The 19,664-nt window shown below is 30.1% G+C and overlaps 1 protein-coding gene across 2 annotated transcripts in view; it reads right to left on the bottom strand.

Annotated features, from left to right (window-relative positions):
• LOC126738967 (zinc finger protein rotund) overlaps window positions 1-19,157 on the bottom strand; it is a 539,771-nt gene extending 520,614 nt beyond the window's left edge. Inside the window, exon 1 of one of the 2 annotated variants that reach the window (XM_050444475.1) lies at window positions 18,536-19,157. The gene's annotated coding sequence lies outside the window, so the exon portion shown is untranslated. Of the gene's footprint in view, window positions 1-8,955; window positions 9,040-18,535 lie in introns of those variants that run through there. The other variant, XM_050444477.1, reaches the window with a different exon arrangement.
• Window positions 19,158-19,664: the final 507 nt, after the last annotated feature.

Here is a 19,664-nt window from a genome sequence, read left to right as displayed (position 1 = left end):
ATAAAAGCAATGAGTAACAGTCTATACTATATAGTTACTCTTTGATAAAAGATTAATGCGACGAACCAACGAGCCTTGTTTTTGGATTTGAGGTTAGCTTAGACCATTGACAACATATCTGGTAAACAAATATCATAAGCGAATAGGCAGGTATATTTAAAATCAATATAGTCCAGTTCTTTAATTTTTTTAACTAGATAATGTAAAAAACAAAGCACTTTTTAAAACTTAATTATGTTTTAATGATGACGTGAACGCAAAGATTCGTTGATCGAACTATAAACGATGACTTTAAATACCTGGAATAAAATTAAAAATGACTGGTAAAAGTCATAAATTATTTCAACTGCTCAAACCTTAAAGAAATTTAGTTCAAAAGCCAAGAAACCTTGAAAAATGTATTAAAAATTTTTGAAAAAATTATTTCCAATGCCAGAAAAACATTGAGAGTTATTTTAAATGCCTGGCAGTGTGAAAAAATTATTTCAGATGTTTCCTGACCACACTTAATTGTAGGTTACAAAATCCTTAAAAAGTTCATTAAATCTGGCTCTACAAGAATGTTTCCAAGCATTTTTCTCGTAAATCTAATTGCTTTTGAGAAATTTTGAAATTTAGGAGTTACATCTTGAATACTGTCAATCAAATTACATTTACTGCAATGCAGTTAGTCAAAAAAACGTATAAAGAATTGATAAACGGTAACATTATTTATGATTTGAAGCGTAATCTATTATTAATAAATATTTATCATGTAAATATTTTGCGACTACGTCACTGGTAAAGATTCCTTGTGTCGGTGGAATCAACAATGCGATTAAGCGGCGTTGCGAAGTTGTCGTCTTTTCTCTAATAATACGTTATACGTATTCATTTAACTTTGAATATTGACTTCTTTATAGAGTATTTTATCATATTTAATGCTCCGTTTTTTATTAAAGAGGAATAGTAGTATGTATTTTGTGTCTGGTGTATAATAAGTTACCAATTTTAGCAACATTATAAAGTATTTTTCTGCCATTTCTATATAAGCATTTGGCATCATTGCATCAGTGATGTTGCTAGCCTTTCAAGATTGTAATTCTTTCTCTTCTATACAGACGAGAATTGAAAAACTTGATAAGGCAATATTATGAGAACAATCTTTTTACAAGAATAAGATAAAAAAATTGTGATCTGAGTGGGTTATTTAGCGGCAGATACCTTAACATTAAGAATTTTTGATCTATATTTCTCTCGCAATTCTGATCTAAAAGTAAAATATTTCTAAAAAAAAAGACTTTATCATTAATTTTATTTTTAGTCACTAATTAATAACTTTAAAAGAAAAATCACTAACATAGAAAACCTTGAGTTTAAAGTTAACAAAAGAATGACACGTCGACTCAAAAGAGTTACTTTAAAAATACAAACAGGTGTCAACAAACTTTGTGGTTTCAATTATTTCCTTTTATAAGAACGTCCAACTTAAAGGAATGTATCTACGACACGTTGATGCCTTATAAGTTTGATTTATGGGAGGCTATAATTTTCTTAAGTTCCATTTGTTCTAACTGGTGAGATGATGAGGGGTTATTCCGTGCGGTTGCACGCTACCGTAGCCCCATTACTGATCAACTGCAATTTGGGCCAGAACAAAATGCATCTATCGAGAGTTCTTTCAATTTCACAAATTATATAAATTACATTTATATCATCAGTCTTTTGATTTTTTAACATTTATAAATAAAAAATATTTAGTTACATAATATTGAGAATGGTCGGTAAAAAGCCATTCTAGGTTAAACTCGTGCAAAAATTGATGTTAAACCAAGTATGCGTTAGTAAAATGTCATACAAGGACACAAGGTGTGAAAATTAAATTTTCGAATAAATTTTAAAAGGAATATGTTTAAAATAGTTGCACGGGAGGTTTATACACACATCGGAAAAGTCTAGGGATATTTTTATAAATTGACCTTATTTTTTTTTGAATTGTTCTGGGTAAATAATAGCCGAATTATAGTAATTAAGACTCTTTTACTATACTAAAAAAATAGCCAAAATTACAAAAATTAAGAACTGCCTATAACTAAAAATTTAAAAAAAAGTCTACAATTTCTTAAAAAATTTATTGTTTTGTATAATGAAAAAAAAATGTTTTTTAAATTAGACACAAAAAAAAATCTTTATAAAAAACGCAAATTAGTACAAAGTATGACCTCCACGCTGGTTTATGAAGGCTCGACATCTATTGTTCATAGACAAAATAACGTTGTCGATGTTTTGTTGGGGTAAGGAAAAACGAGGTCAGTTCTACCACCCATCATTATTCCAGCCCATACCATAATTGTACTCCCTCTGTATGTGTATACTTCCTGGACATGTCTTAACCGTTCTGCATTTCCAGATCGTCTCTATACCCTCACTCGACGTAAATCTGGATGAAATCCAAATCTGGATTCGTCGATGAATAAAACTGTAGCCCAATCATGTTCATTCAGTTTTGATATTCTTGGCACCATTCTAATCTCGCAGCGCGATTGCCTCTGGAAATAGGTGGACATCTAAGTGGCCTTAGATTGTGGAGGTTGGCTTCATGGAGACGATTTCTTATAGTATCACGGCCGACGGTAATATTGTGTGCTCTCAGCAAGTTGATAACCAATTCAGGAGCTGTAATGTTAGGTTGCCTTCTAGCAGTTAAAACTAAAAATCTATCTTGAGCAGCTGTCGTAACACGGTCACGTCCTGGATGTTGTTCAGCTGGATTTCCAGTTTCACGAAAACGCCGCCACAATCGACTTATAACGCTCTGAGAGACTTCTAGACGCTCAGCTACATCAATTTGCCGCATGCCTCTTTGAAGAAGTCCTACAGCTCTATTCATCTCGTCCAAAGTTAAATGACGTCGTTCCATGATAAAACACAATTTTTTTATTCACTCTGCAAAATAGTAACTCTGTACCATGAACGAAATCGAGACTACCAGAATATTTATTGCAATATAAAAACCATGGTTCCTAAAATATTTGTTAACAGTGTTAAGATTTTGTTTGTGTCACAGAAATCTACAGGATAAGCCAATCTTCAAATTTGATTACCAAAAAAATTTTTTTTTTATAATTTTATTATTTTATAAAAATATCCTTAGACTTTTCTGATGTGTGTATAATATAAGATTTACATGTCTGTTTGGTACATTATGAAATTATTTGAGTGCAATAATATTAATAATTTATGCAAATTCAAGTTGTCATTGAAACCCATGAATTATTTGATGAAACCTTTCAAACATTTGCATTTAGTGGGCAAATCGTGCGTTTCCATTCATATATAATAATGGCAATTAGTCCAACAAATTAAAGGTAACTATACCTAATGACTAGGATTTGAAATATGAATACCTTGGATAAAAAAAACTTTGCATACAAAAAGAATCCACAAGAAGTTAGATTTTTGTAAAATTTTTTATATTTACTTATACTTGGTCTACAAAAGCACGAATTGCTGAATATTCTGGTTAAGAGAAGCTGTCATCAAATTATTGGATGATACCAGAAAATCAGCTCTAAATCGCTTTACGGCATACTGCTTCACTATTGTAAATACATTTTACCTTTAATGATCATAATTCTCATATTAAATATTTTAATAAAATCATTAGCTTTGAACTTGGGTTGGTTGCCAAGGCAGCTTGAAACCGTTATATAACCTCACACACATACACACATATGTTCACGTAACCCGCAATATCTCGTAATAAATATCTCTGGTGCGTTTAGAAAATACAATTTAAAATTTAGATTTATATTATGAATTATTGGTCTGTAAGGCAGCATATAAATTATTTACTCGTGATTAATTTAATTATAGGTACGACAGATAATTAAGTCAGTTATTATTGTTATTGTGGCTGTTAATAAACGTGTATGTAATTGAGATTTTAGTATATAACATTTTATAAATTATTGTTGTAACCTTACACTTGGTAATTAAAGTGCAAGGGTGTACTAGAATAATACAAATACATTTGTTTTAGAAAGCATTCTAGTTTTATTTTTTGCTTATTTATTACCATCTATAGATATTAATATGTGTTATTAGGCATCTATAAAATAATTATTATTTAAAATAGTTCAATTAGTAAATAAAGGATTTTTGATAGGCCTAATATTTTTTTCAAGCACAATTCTTAATAACTTTAAAATAAATCTTGTAAGAAAATTACTGAATATTGATATTGTCAATGTCATTAGTAGAAGTAACTTAGCATTATTTGCAGATGACACTATGCTGTTTTGTTCTACACTTTTGCTTGGTATTCCGGATTACAGGGCAATAGACTTCAAATCATACAGAACAGAGCCATGAGAATAATACAAAACTGTAATAGATGTACACCGGTAGATAGTTATGTTAAATGTACTAAATATCTTATCGGTAAAACAAAAAAAAATATTTAGTACCTGTATGTTTATTTTTAAATTAAAAAATAAATTGCTACCAAACTATATTTGTGAAAAGATTACAGTCTTTACTGATCTGCATAACTATGCTACCAGACAATAATAGAGGGATTTTGTATTGATTAGACATAGTTCAAATAGAGTGAAAAACACTATTCTACACAAAGGACTTAAATATTTTAATGAATTACCCATTAATATAAAGAACTGTAGAAGCCTAATTATGTTTAGAAAAACATTGAAAAGACATATACAGTGTGTCCAAGATAAGGATGTCTATCATGGGGATCTTGGCAGGTATAGGAGATACGAGGTTGATTAAATTAGTGAAAAGTTGCGCAAGAGATGGAAAAACAAAAGACACTTTCTCATGGCCAGTTTTTAAGATCTAAAAAATAACATTGCGAGATATTTCGTACGATGTTTCGTTTCGAAGAACCCATCATCAACTTAATTTTTTAATATGGCGCGTAAAAAAAGTACACCCTGTATAAAATAGCATATTTTTTGACGATAACAACGATGTATGACACAATATGTTTTTACAATATTTAAATTGTAAAAAATGATTTTTTATTAAATTCCGATAGTTTTGATGTAGTAGGCTGTGAAATAATGACGTTGAGAAATTAAATAAAAATTAAATGTCAAAGTAGTTTTTATTATAACCATTATTAAATAGTTTTAATTATTTGATAAATTTAGTTGACATTGTGTTCTTGAACTCTGTTTTTGCGTCTTGTTGCTAGTTTTTTTTTGTTACAAAATGGGAGACGCCTTTTTACGTGAGGAAAAGTTTGATATGTTGAAATGTTATATCTTATGCTACAGCAATGCCATTGAAGCTGGTGGTATGTATTTAAATAACTATCCAGACAGGAAACAACCTAGTACAAAAATTTTCAGACGATTGATTTTCAATCTTAAGCAGTACCATGTTTAAGAAGCCAGTATTGTCAAAAAATAAGCCCTGCAATGAAGAAAAAGAAAATAATGTGCTATTAGCTGTAACTGAAAATCCGGAAATGTCTGTTAGAAAAAATGAAAATACCACTGGAATACCAAAATCTACTGCCCATTTCATTTTCAAAAAACATAAATACCACCCGCTTAAATTCAGAATCTGTCAAGGCCTCAGAACTGGTGACGAAGAAAGGCGCAGAACATGTTGTGAATGGTACACCAGGAAGTATCAGGAGGATGAAACATTTTCCTTATAGGATTATCTGGTCCGACGAGAGCATGGTTACAAATAATGGAATTTTTAACCGGAAGAACACCCATTCATTCTTGGTCAAGAGATAATCCCCGAGTACACCAAATGGCTAGACATCATTATTGGAACACGATTTGGAAAAATCCTTGGACAACTTACCGCTTACCAAGGTTAGAAACTGTTGGTTTCAGCAGGATGATGCGTCCGCACACAATGCCTTAATCGTGCGAGAGTATCTATCGAACAGATTTCCGGAGAAATGGATAGGAACACAATCAACAGTTCCGTGGCCTCGACTTTTTTCTCTGGAGCTATTGCAAAAATTATGTTTACAGTCGTGTTTTTGAATTTGAGGATCAGCTGAGGAGAATAGTTCTTGAAGCATTTGAGAGCATTACACCTGATATGCTAAGAAGTGTTTTAAACTCGACTGATAAAAAAAAGTTATCTGTGTTTGGAGAATAATGGTGATTTGTTTGAACATTTATTACTATGATTTAAATTAGTTTTTTTTTGGGTTTCTAGTAGTAGTTTTTTAATTTAATAATGTGCTTAATTCTTTATGTGACCTAGCTACGTGACGGTATATGAATAAAGTTTTTAAGTTGTCTATAACGTGATATTTATTTAGTATCTCAAAATATGAGCAATAGTAGCCTACTACACCATACTCAGCGTCATCATTTCATCGCCTACTGCATCAAAACCATCGGAATTTAATAAAAATCCAATTTTTAACATTTAAATATTGTAGGAACATATTGTGTCATACATCGTTATAATCGTAATAAAATATGCTATGTTATACAGGGTGTACTTTTTTACGCGCCATATAAAAAAATTAAGTTGATGATGGCTTCTTCAAAACGAAACGTCGTACGAAAAATCTGGCAATGATTTTTTTTAGAGCTTAAGAAGTGGCCAGAAGAAAGTGTTTTTTGTTTTTCCATATCTCTTTAAATAACGCCAGAAAAAATAAAAACGAAATCGACAAATTTCGGTTTTTCTCGAATATCTCCGGAACTACTCAAAATTTTAAAACTTTCTAAACGGCATAGTGTAAGGCTCTAAAATGCGTAACTTTTCTCTAATTTAATCAACCTCGTATCTCTTATAGCTGCCGAGATTCCTATGATAGACATCCTTATCTTGGACACACTGTATATATACATATGTAAGTGTTTTATATTTTAATTGTCTTTCTTTGTGTCTTTTATTTTTACACATCTTAGTATCGTTTTAAATTATATCTGTGCATAAGTTTTATGTTTATTTTTTTATATTTTTAATAGTTGTGTAGTTTAACGTTGTATTTTATTTTTTTTATTATTTATTCGCTTACTTTTATTTTTACTTTTTATATTTAGTAGTTTTATCAAGATATTGTAAATATGTTTTTAAAAATTATAACATATATTATTGTACTTGTATGCAGCAATATGCTAAATAAATAAACATTATTATTATTAATTTTACCATATTTAATATAAACAAGGGAGTAACATACTTATCCATCGGTATCCTAACTGCCGAATATGGTCTATATATAAATTATTTTTTTATTTTTTTTTAGTGTCCACATGTTTCAATATCATTGCCACATTACGTGAAAAAAGAACTTTTGGACATTTTTTTAAGCTTTGGTGTGAATAAAATGACTTAAATTGTGAGTATAATTTTAAAGTAAAAGTTTATTAAAAACATTCTTTTTTATTGTAAAGGCATTTCCTTTAAAAAATAAATTTATTATCATTATTTCATCATGCAACATCTCCTAGTTAATAAGAAATGGGGCTAGAACGTCGTTTACCAAAAAGCACTTTAAGATAGCTACTCTGTTTTTAAACCACTATATAGAGGAATAGAAATTAATGGAAAATAAAACTAGTGTTTTTTATACTGTTAACCTTGCTGATGTGATTCTTCCTAGCACAATAAATTATCTTAGGTCATCAGTAAGCTTTTGTTAATATAGATCTGAAATGTTTCTTAAATCAAAGTTTCTTGCGGTCTTCTAAATTTCCTTTAATGTTATTTAAAAATTGGCTCTAAAAATGCAATATCTTAGCTATTAGGAAAGCTACGACCTTGGAGATGGTCTCGTTGGATTCGAATAGACAAAACTAAGACAAAACTGTTGGAATTTTCCCGATCGTACCCGTAGGAGCCGAGATATCGACCTCCAAAATTCGGGATTTTTTATCTTTTGAGTTTACCCCTCGTATCGAATTTTTTCACCAAAAAATTATTTTTTTTTCGAAATAGAACTAACTATATTAGCGACTTATTCAGAACACTTATATCACGAAAACACTGAGTTATAACGGGATTCGAGCAAAACTAAGGGAATGGGAGCACTTTGAAAATTCGAAAAAAGTCATTTTTTGACGTTGTTTTTGAGCCCAAAAATGGGCTCTAAAAATGCAATATCTTGGCTATTAGGCAAGTTACGACTTTGAAGATGGTCTCGTTGGATTCAGAAAGACGAAACTTAGACAAGCCCGTTGGAATTTTCCCGATGGTACCCGTCGAAGCCGAGATATCGACCTTCAAAGTTTGGGATTTTTCATTTTTCGGATATACCCCCCCGTATCGAATTTTTTCACCAAAAATTGATTTTTTTTGCAACAGTCCCCAGATCTGAATCCCATAGGAAATTTATGGGATCATTTGGACATGAAGATTTGAAACCATTCGATTTCAAACAAGGCTCAACTGTGGGATATATTGCAAACTGAGTGGGCTACCATTTCCAGTGAAGACTATGCAAGACTTGTCGGTTCTATACCACGAAGATGTAGAGAAGTAATAAATTCGGAGGGATATGCCACAAAATATTAGCAGATTTTGATTTAGATGTAATTTATATAAATACCTTTCTTCAGTTTCCAAACTTTTGGCCAAGAAAATATTAATTTTATTTCATTTTCTTTTTATAATACGTTTAATTTCAAATTAATATGTTAATTTAGGTAATATATTATATATACTTTATCACAATATGAGTAACTTTATTAAAGTTCCAGGTTTCTTAAAAAAAACACAAATATACAAATTAAAAAAGTTTCCATACTTTTGGCCACCACTGTAATTATACCAGGGACGTATTTAGATCTCCTACATCGCGAAAACACCGGATTATAACGGGATTCGAGCAGAACTTAGGGAATGGGAGCACTTTAAAAATTCAAAAAAATTAATTTTTCGACGTCGTTTTTAAGCCCAAAATCAATAAAAAAATGTATAATATAAGCGAAGTAAGTTAAAAATCAAATTATCAAAAACACTTACATGTCAAATATGCATATTGGCGCCAACTACTTATTTAGTTCCAAAATAAAGTCTTTAAATTAAAAACCGCAAAAAGAAACGCGTACCAATGCAGCAACGCGTGTAGTGTAACAAATGAAAAAGGCCCGGAAAAAGTAGGCTGGCTTTTTTTTTTCGCCAACGATTACGGAGCTTCTGTACCTAATTGCTTTTAATTATCCGGTACCACCATACTGTTCATTGTTTACGAACGTCAGTTTCACCAATGGGCGTCCGATACTTTAATCGCCTATGTATTAGCTGCAGGCATATTATCTACCTAGGTAATTGTAAAATGATATGCTTAAAAAGCAATACATTTTGTCGTTAAATACAGGTTGGTAGTTTAGGAAAAAAAATGCGATAAATTGCCCTATTCGTATAAGTATCTACATAAGTATTAAAATTTAACAAGTTTTTTCCATCAACGGTATAGAACGCTTTCCAAACAATTAAAAATATACAGTAAATTAGACAGTAAATTGACTCCTGAAAAAAACGTTACTACACTAGTGCATTACCTTTGAACATGGCAGTAAATTAAACAAATTTGTACGAAAATAGTCATTTAACGAAAATATTATAGAACGAGTCAATGTAATTAGACACACTTTGGAAGCGAATTCAGGAGCTAAATATACCAATTTAAAATAGCATAGCACAAAATTAAATAAAAAAACTAGTTGTGCATGGAGATTCTTTTAGTACTTTTTGATCAACAGACTCAATTAGGTTTAATTACTTTACTTTGAGATAATGTTGGCTCTCCAAAGGTGGTATCATTGGAACAATCGGAAGAAGTAAAAAAACTCTATTTCCAGGCGATCCAGACCCTATTAAGAAAATGATGCGATGATATAGAAAAAGGTGGAAATGTCGAATAGAAATTATTAAAGTAAATAAAATTTGTTTGTTTTACCACAGTACACTTCTCATTATCTATTTGAAAAGTTAAACATTATTGTAATAAAGGATTAGAAAATTAAAATCCTATAAAAAATACCATTAAACTGATTTTTATTATGCAAAACGTGTGTCATATCCAATAAAATTATGCTTTTATTTTTGTGAACTATAGTCTATTTACGATAATCTAGCGCACCTTTGACGAAAAAACCGCACAATAGAATGTTGGTGGAGACATCAATATTATAAGACTAAAAGGCAATTTAGAAAAACTAAAACCACGGATATTAACACCCAATCATTTTATTGAAAAAAATTCTAAAAGTAATAAAATTTATTGTATTTTTTGATCCTAATTCTTAAGAGTCAGTTTATTGATTATATTAATATTAATAATGATGATATAAATAAATCAATCGTAAAAAATGTAATCTTTTATATAATCTTAAAACTAATAAGACATATAACAATAGAAGATCAGTTCAGTTAAGTTTGTCTCATTTCAAGTTTGCTAATAATAAAAATAGTTGTTAAACATATTATAATTTTGTTTACGTAACAGTTTTTTGTCATATCTATTAGGAGCTTGCTCCATTTTTATTTTTTTAAACATACTATTTTTAAATTTAAAATAATCAAAAAAAAAAAATAAATGTAGAAAACCCTTATGTACCTTGTTAGGAACGGTAGAAGCAACTATTTGAAAGAAAAAAATTTGACTAAGACTTAAGTAAGAAAAATATTTCAAAGTAACATTTAAACAGTATATAAACGGAATTTCTTAAATATATCCAGTAGTGAGTGCAAATTGTACATATTGTGGGTAGGACATAAGGGTATTGCAGAAGTACAACGTGCAGGTGCTTTTTGATTTTCACTAAAATCTCACACCAGGTGCAGAAACACGGAAGGAATGTGCTTGTTTAAAATGAGGCTTTACGAGTATTATAATATACTCATATACTATACATGCTGTATAATCATTCATTAGGATATTTACTTATTGCTATATTGCTTATTGAAATATAAAAATACTTATCACTTGAAATGAACTAGAAGATATAAAAATGAATCATGCAACCATATACATATAATCCTAAATTATTATTTGAATTTTAAATAGTTTAAATAGTGCAAATTAATAAATAAAATACGTCAGACTTACCGTCAGTAAAATTATATTATATGACGGATTTAATGTAGTCAGATTCAAAAACAATAATTTACAGGGGAATTTTCACAATATGCTTGACAAAATTTAGGATTATCATAAAACGCTTTCTTGGTTTTCTATGTCAAAATACCCCGAACAAATAAATAACTCAAGAAGTTTGACAAGAAGAAGTACGAGATCTTTTATAACACTAAACTAATTACATTTATTGAAAAATTGGTAACAATCGGTCAAGGCATTAAAGAAAATTAATGAGTTTATATAAGATTGTTATTTTTCTGTTGTTTATATGTTATTTTTAATTAATAAAAATCTTAGGTAAATATTAAAAAAAAAACAAATAAAAAAATGTGAAATAATTACGTTTTGTACGAATTTACTGTTACACGATCAGTATAACTTACGTTCCGAGATATCATTAATAAAATTAAACCTTAAAAATTAAATTGTGAATATTTTTAATTATTAATTTTAATAAGTAGGCAATTGTTAAAAAAGTAAATAATTTGACTTTAATTAAAAATATTAAATTCATTATTAAAGGAAGGAGGTTAAGTTAATTTGGTTTGATTAATATTTTTTTTAAATTAAATTTATTAACTAATATTATGATGCACGTATTTTGGTAACGCTTTTATTTCATACAAAACTAAATTGGGTTTAACATATTAAAGCGTTTATAGCTTTAAACTGTACATTGCATTTTATTTGAAGATTAAGTTGTCACTTAAACAATTCAGTTTTATTAATTTATGCAGGTTCATAAATATATAGTAAGTTGTACCTTAAGTTGGACTTTCTTTAAGAATTGTACCTTAAATTGGACTTTTCAGGTTGGATCAAAGGTTGAAAATGTTATAAAAGAAAAATGTAATGAAGCAGATTAAGCGAAGTAAATATGGTTTTATATTTGCTGGAAATATTGATTATAGAATAAAAAAGGTTGAAGTTACTGTCTTTATAATTAAAAAAAAGGAATGAAATTAAGAAAATGATAGGTTATGATGGCACAAGATAATAATTTATTTTAAAATTAAATTTGTGTTATATTAAAATAGTGTAATGAATTTAATATCGGAAATAATAAAAAACTTTTTCTTAATATTTTTTTAAAATTCTTGCACACAACTGTTTGAATTTAAAATTATTATACTATGCATTCATACTTTTTATGCGAGTTTTGATGTTCTTTTTTAAATTTCTAAGTAAATAATTTTAGTTCTTTTTTCAATATTTTTTACTTAAAGATACGGTATTTAGAACCAAAAGGTAAAAGTTATTAATAAAGAATATATATTATTAACAACAATATTATAAGACAATAATTATGTATAATATAATTACTTTTTGAATATTATATTGTTATTGCTTGAGTTTGGTTATAATAATAATATTTACAATAAGAAAAAATAAATAAAATATTTTAAGTACTTTTTACATTTCTACAAATCTATTTATACTAAATAATTAGTTTTAAAAAAAAATCTAGAGCATAAATGATTTTCTAGCAGAGTAACATGATTTAAATACTTGTAATAAATGATTAATTATTAAGGCAAACATATATAGTATTATCTATTTTAACTGCCTTTTTTATATTATATAAATTATTTATTTGTTTTTTTTTCAGATAAAACTTTGGCATCTCAATGAGAGTAGACATAATTTTATTATATAACATATGGCTGTTGATAAAATTTAAAAAAACAAAAGTTAAAAGTTACCCCATTATTTGAAAACAAAACAAGAGAAAACGAAAATATTTGGTAAGTATCTATAGTATTTAGTAGAAAGACTTATTAATAATACTTTAATCTCATTATTAAGTTAGTATTAAATACCTAGTCTGATCACCAATATGACCCTGAAATAATTTATTATTTCGGTTTATATATTTATTTTTGTTTCATATACAATATTTTTTACCAGTTGATAAAGACCCTGTCCTTGGAAGGAACATGTTTCTAAATCTCGTCACAATATTAAAAAAAATACCTTAAATATTTTTCTATGTCTGTTATATGTTTGTCCTATATAAAATATTTGAATTGATATATACAGGGTGATTTTCAAGAAAAAAAATGTAGTAAAATATTTTTAGTTTTGGAAATATCCATATTTTTTTAAATAAAAAACGTGTATTTTTTAACCTGTTTAATTTAAACTAATTTAAAGCAACTGTTCGAAGTTGTTTCCATTATTTTCGATACAGACTTGAGCTCTTCGAATCCATGAAGACGTACATGCACGGGCCAAGCCAGGCTGTAGGCGAATTGCGTCACTGACAGCGTTTATGCGATGTCGTAGCTCTTGGTCAGTATCAACTTCGTTTACATACACCATTGTTTTCATATGACCCCACAAATAAAAGTCTAATGGATTAAGGTCAGGCGAGCAAGGGGGCCACCCAAATGAACCATCACGGCCTATCCATCGTCCGGGAAACACATAATCTAAATGTTGTCGCATTGGTCGTGAAAAATGTGGTGAAGCACCATCATGAAGAAACCACCTGCATGTTCTGCCTAACGTTGAGATTCACATTTTCAAGGAGCACTGGTAAATTGTTGCGCAAAAATTCCAAATACCGAGCACCAGTCAAACGATTTTTCAGAATAAAAGGTCCGATGAGCATCCCGTTCAGAATTCCAGCCCATACATTTACAGAAAAACGTTGTTAAAAGTATGTTCTCCGTGTAATATGCGGATTTTCCAAAGCCCAGTAATGAGTGTTATGAAAGTTGAAAATTCCATTGCGCGTAAAATTTGCCTCATCCGTAACTAAAATGTTCATGGTAAAGTTTGGGCTTAACTGCTGGTGATGTAACAACCACTCACAAAACTGTACTCGAAGCGGTAAACCTCTTGGAAGTAGGGCTTATACCCTCTGCACATGAAACGGGTACAGCAACTCGTGCCTTAAAATTTGCCAACTTGTAGATTGCGATATTCCCAATCGCGCTGCAATTGTCCTAGTGCTAATTCCAGGTTGTTCTTCGATAACTTCTAAAATATTTTCCTCCAGATTTAGAATGGGCCTAGGTCTAATAGCTGCTCCATCTTGTCCAGGCCGCGGCCGCAAATTACCAGTTTCTCTACCCCGCTGAATAACACGTAAGACGGGTATTCGGGGAAATCTTTGGGCATACAGATCAGCTGCTGCCACTGCATTCTGATGCGATTCTCCGTAAACCAAAACCATGTCGACAAGTTCTTCGTTTGTAAAAATGTGCGCCATTACATTTGACGCTTTTATTTTGTTCGTGTGAAAATAACGATCGAAAACGATCACAGCCACCAACAAACTAAGTACTGCTAAGGATTACAAACAACAAATTCCAAACATTATGACTTGTTTACTATCAGTTATTAATAAACAAAATAAGTTCGTCTGATACACGTTCTGTTGACATTTCTTTAACTTTATTTTGGAAACCAAAAATATTTTACTACATTTTTTTCTCATTATTACTCATTATTGATCTTCATCTACCATTTCCCAAGTTTATGCGCATAGGTTGAAAATGACCCTGTATAGGGAGTCCCCAACCTGTAACTATAGCGATATACATAATATATACAGGTTGGGGACTCAAGGTAAAATACATTCGCTAGTGCTCTTAATGGTAAATCCAAAATAATAGACAATATTTGAAGGTTTCTAAGTAAGTTAAAAAACGTACCTTAAGGTGACATTGTACCGGAAAAATATACAATTAAATTATTTTACTTTTTAGTTGCGCTTTCTAGTGGCCAAATTCCGAACGTAAAATTCATTTACAGCAATTTCTCATGACCTCTTATATGTCAAAAACAGTGCCAATGTTGTCAGACTGACTAGAAACTGAAACACCCTGCATAGAGGTATTTAAATATCCTAGACCTAATTCTTTTGGGACGTATAAAAAGTAAAATGTTGCAATAAAAACAAAAAAATCTCATTCTTTTAAAGCCACAAAAGGGTACTAATAATTGAAATAGAACAGTATAGAAAAGTTATTTAAGATAGGTTACTTTTAATGCAACTTCATAATTTACTAGATTTTCGATTACTGGTTTATTTCAATAATTTTTTTTTTTATCAAATAGAATAGAAACACGTTATCCTACAGATTGATTTGGTACAGAATTATTTCAGTAAATTAAAAATTTGGGTTTAAAGAAGTTTGATATTTGCAAGAGTTTCGTGAGATTTTTATATATTTTTTAGCAAAGAAAATTAACCTACAATAAAAAAAAGTTCACCTGGTATATAGGGTGTAAAAATTCGACCCTCAACATGGGGATCTCGGAATCTATAAGAGATACGAAGATGATTAAATTGGGCAAAGTTAAGAATTTTTGAGCTTAACAATATTGCGTTTAAAAAAATTAAAAGTTTCAAATATTTCCTAAGATATTCGAAAAAATACGAATTTTTGAAAAATCGAATTAGTTTTTTTTTCAGAGATTATTTCTTGTTCAATTTTAAAATAATTGGCACTTTTGGTGTATGGGGTATTTAGATTTTTAATACGATGTTTTGACTTTTACCAACCATCATCAATTTTGTTTTTTTTTATGGGCAAAATCTCTGCAAAATCACCTTTTTAGCGATGTATCACAAGTAATATTTATGTTTTGCAAAAACCCGAATTTTTGGAAAAAAAACTAAATTTGCTGCAGTAAAACAATATTTAAACTGTCATAAATATCATATGTTTTAAATATTTGTATGCTTTGTTAGTACTGTAGTACAAATTGACAGGTATTTTACTAATAATTTGAAATTTTTGAGCAATTATAGTTTTTACAAATGAATTTATTATAAATACGATAGAAATGACACTAGAACATCAGAAATGTATTTGATGATGTATCTGGAACGACAGCGAACCTCACCATACTTTATTTAGAAATGTTGGTACGTTTGGTTCTTTTAATAGGCTTGAAAATAAATATGGAGATAAAATGGATGAAGAAACTAAAGAAAACTCACTGAATGAGGTGTAGATTAGTGATTTTTGTACTTATTACGCTACACAAAAGATAATTTGAACCCAGAAAAATGTACTATCTAGAACTGTTGGGAGATAATTTAAAAAAAGTATATTTAAGCCATTTAAAATTAATTTAGCTCAAAAACTAGATCCTGATGATGCTGAATGACGTGTATTTTTTGTAACTAGCTAGCGCAAAAAATGACTGCTGATTACTGAATGTGATATGGACCGATGACAGTACATTTACAAATTGTGGCATTTTTAACAGAAATAATAAAAGCATTTTGTGCCAAAATTTTCTCCGACAATTTCGGGAAACTCAGGCACAAAGTGCGATTTAGCCGAAATGTGTGGGCATGTATTTATAAAAATCGAATTTTGGGTTCTTATTTTTTTATTGGAACTCTTGACGGAGACTTTACAATTCAATTTTGAAAACTATTTGGATAACATGATTCCTTTAAAAAATTGTGATATAGTTTGGTTTCATCAAGATGGTGTTTGTAAAAGAGTGCACTGTAATGAGAAAATGCAATTATGTCTTGATACACAGGGACAACTTGAGCACTTAATATAATTTTATTTTAATTTAAATGTTTTTTTTTTAAATAAATTTCTTGTTTACTTATTTATTTACCAATACATGCTAAACCCAATATTAATTAAAATTGGTATTAAAGTTTTCCTAGTTTTTTTGAGTAAATAGATTAATTTAATTTCCTTTGAAATACAGTGTTTCAGGAGGAATGGTGGATATTTTGGTATAAAAAACTTAACAATAAATAGTTGCTAAGATACAGCTGTTTGAAGTTGATCTGGCATAGCAGAAGAAAATTGATCATACGTAAATGACAAATGTCATCATGGGTGGCAGTTGCATTAATTATTTGGCATTTACAGTATTGTCATCGCAAATTGTCAAAGTATGAAGAATTGAGAGATTACCGACGTCTAGTCGAATTCGACTATCAAGTCTAAGAGTATTTACTAGTGTCGTCGCCAAACTGCGTGAATCTGGTAGTGTACCCATCAAGTTAATCCGAACGGGCAAATAAACAAAACGTGAATGAATTAGAATAGATCCTTGAATCGGTGGAACGCAGTCCTGGTACGAGTACACGGAGAACTGCTGTACGCATCGATGTTTCTTCCGTAAAGGTATGGCGGACATAACATTTGCAAAGTTTGCATCCATTTCATGTACAACGGGTACAACACCTGGAACTCAATTATCTCGCTAGGAGACTGGAATATTGACATTGGGTAAATGCTCACCTTCAATCAATTTTGTCAATACTATTCACTAATGCGACGGTATTAACAACACCCATGCTGCTGCTGAATCGAATTTCCAACATTGATTTTTCGTAAATGTGTGGTGAGGAATTATTGACAGATCCTTGCTTGGACCTGTTGTAGTACTACAGCGAATTTTCATTTATTTGTATTAAAAGTTATTAAATAAAAATTATTATGCTCTATTACTAACATTACATTTAAGTAGCTGTATCTCAGCAACTATTGAAATTAGGATACATGTGTATATGAACTTTTCTATTCAGAATTATGGATACTAAAACATACGAAAATATCCACAATGGCTCCTGAAACACACCTGTATTTACAGGTGTTTTGAAAAGAGTGTAATTCTGAAGTAATCCGTGCACTACTTCGGTATTGCATTGCTATAGTATTTCTGTTTATCTTATATTGATAACGTGTAAAATTCATTGACAGTTATACAAATATTATCTTGTCAATTTATGCACAGCGTACTGCGATAAATTAAGTTTTTCCAAAAATTCAAGTTTTTAAGAACAAAAAAATATTACTTGCAAAAACCAAATATGGCGTCTTTAAGGAAAAAACAAAGTTGATGATGGTTGGCGAAAGACGAAACGCCGTATAAAAAACCTAAAAATACCAACACGAAACAAATGTGACTAAAAAATAAATAAAATATATTTTTTTAAAATTTCGTATATCTTCGGAACCACTCGAAATTTTTAGTTCTTTTAAACGGTTTATTGCTCAACATTCTTAACTTCGCCCTAATTTAACTGTCTTCCTGTCTCTTATAGATTTCGAGATTTCCATGTTGAGGGTCGAATTTAAACACTCCGTTTACAGGTCCGAATATTTAATTATTTTTTTTTAAATAAAAAATAGTTGTTTATGTAAAATGATGAAGATGAATTTTTCGCATGAGTCGTGGGCGAATATAAATAATAAAAAAAGGGGATTTTACACAGGTGTAACAAAATTTTTCATTAAAAAAAAACTAAAAATACCACATTACTCTAGTGAGTAAAAAACGTTAAAAAAATTCTTGACAAATTATAAAATAAATGTCAAATAAATGTCAAATTACTTTTTACATGTGAAACTCTATGAACCCTGGGCAGTGTTTTTTTTTCAACAATTTTTAATATTATAGATTTTGATTTAGAATAATGCATGCACAAAAATGCATTTATAGATATAATAACATAAATCCTACCTTAAAGATGAGTCTAGGAAACTACCTGGACGATATGCTATTTCCGGAAGTTAAGTATTTCCAAAAATGTCAATTAATTCACACACTAGCAAGTTTGAAGTATCAAGTTTAAAACTAAATTGTTTCTTTTTCACAAGTCACTCACAGTAAAATCCGGATTTAAAGTGTCAAGGTTTTTTGCTGGAATGTAAAGTGCACGTATTATTATCTGTTTACCAAATTTCAGAAATTGGTTAAAAATTAAACGTAAACCAGGTGTCGGAATGTTAAAGGAATGCGCCCGTATAATCAACTTATAAGCCAGTACTTATAATTAATTCTTTAAAGTCCTTTTCGCAGTTTTTACTACAACTTGTAACGAGTCACGATAATAAATCTCCATTCTAATCCCGCATATGCGTAAAAAAGGGGGGCTTCGAATGAAAAAGGCTACCAATCGCACGATACCGCACTAAAAAACGCCGGTAAAAACTAGACAAGTTTTTTTTTTGTCGTCGGCCCAAAATAATCTCGGCGCTTTTCTTTTTTAATTTTTTTGTTGGTTTTCAAATTTACCGCGTAAAACACAAACAAGAGTTGAAATCGCATGGAACCGCGATCGCCGATTGCCGACTGTTGTGGGCAGCGTAGAGAACGCGGCGTAATCGGAGTCGCGGCGGAATCGGGCGTCTTCGCTCACTGACGCCGCCTACTTGATATTATCGAAACAATGCACCAAAGAAAAGCGGCCTGACGGCGCGAGTCCGCGAGTGTGACAAGGAAAGTGAATTAATGATCGGATCTTTTTTTTTTATGGTCAATGTTGTCACCACCATGGATGGCACTGACCACGCACAGTAGTTGAAGAGGTTCCTAAGGTTCTCGTTTTTGCATGAAACACCTTTTACCCAAACAGCACACATCTTTCAATAAAGGTCCAGTATTGGTTCAAACTTGTATTAGTTGAAATTAGTAATGGAGTCGTATGAATAATAATTTTGGGCAGTTCAAATTTGACTTCAAAATAACTTTGTCCAGTGGAATTTTATTGAGCTTCCTAAAAAATGCTTTGAATAGCAAAATTAGTTCATGTATACAAAGACAAAAAGATTTTGTTTGTCAGTTTTATAATCAAGTTACATTTTTGTGT

This window comes from Anthonomus grandis, chromosome 7 (genome assembly GCF_022605725.1).
Source record: "Anthonomus grandis grandis chromosome 7, icAntGran1.3, whole genome shotgun sequence".
Taxonomy (NCBI): domain Eukaryota; kingdom Metazoa; phylum Arthropoda; class Insecta; order Coleoptera; family Curculionidae; genus Anthonomus; species Anthonomus grandis.
The sequence above is the reverse complement of the archived record's forward strand: the minus strand, read 5'-3'. Positions and strand labels throughout refer to the sequence as shown.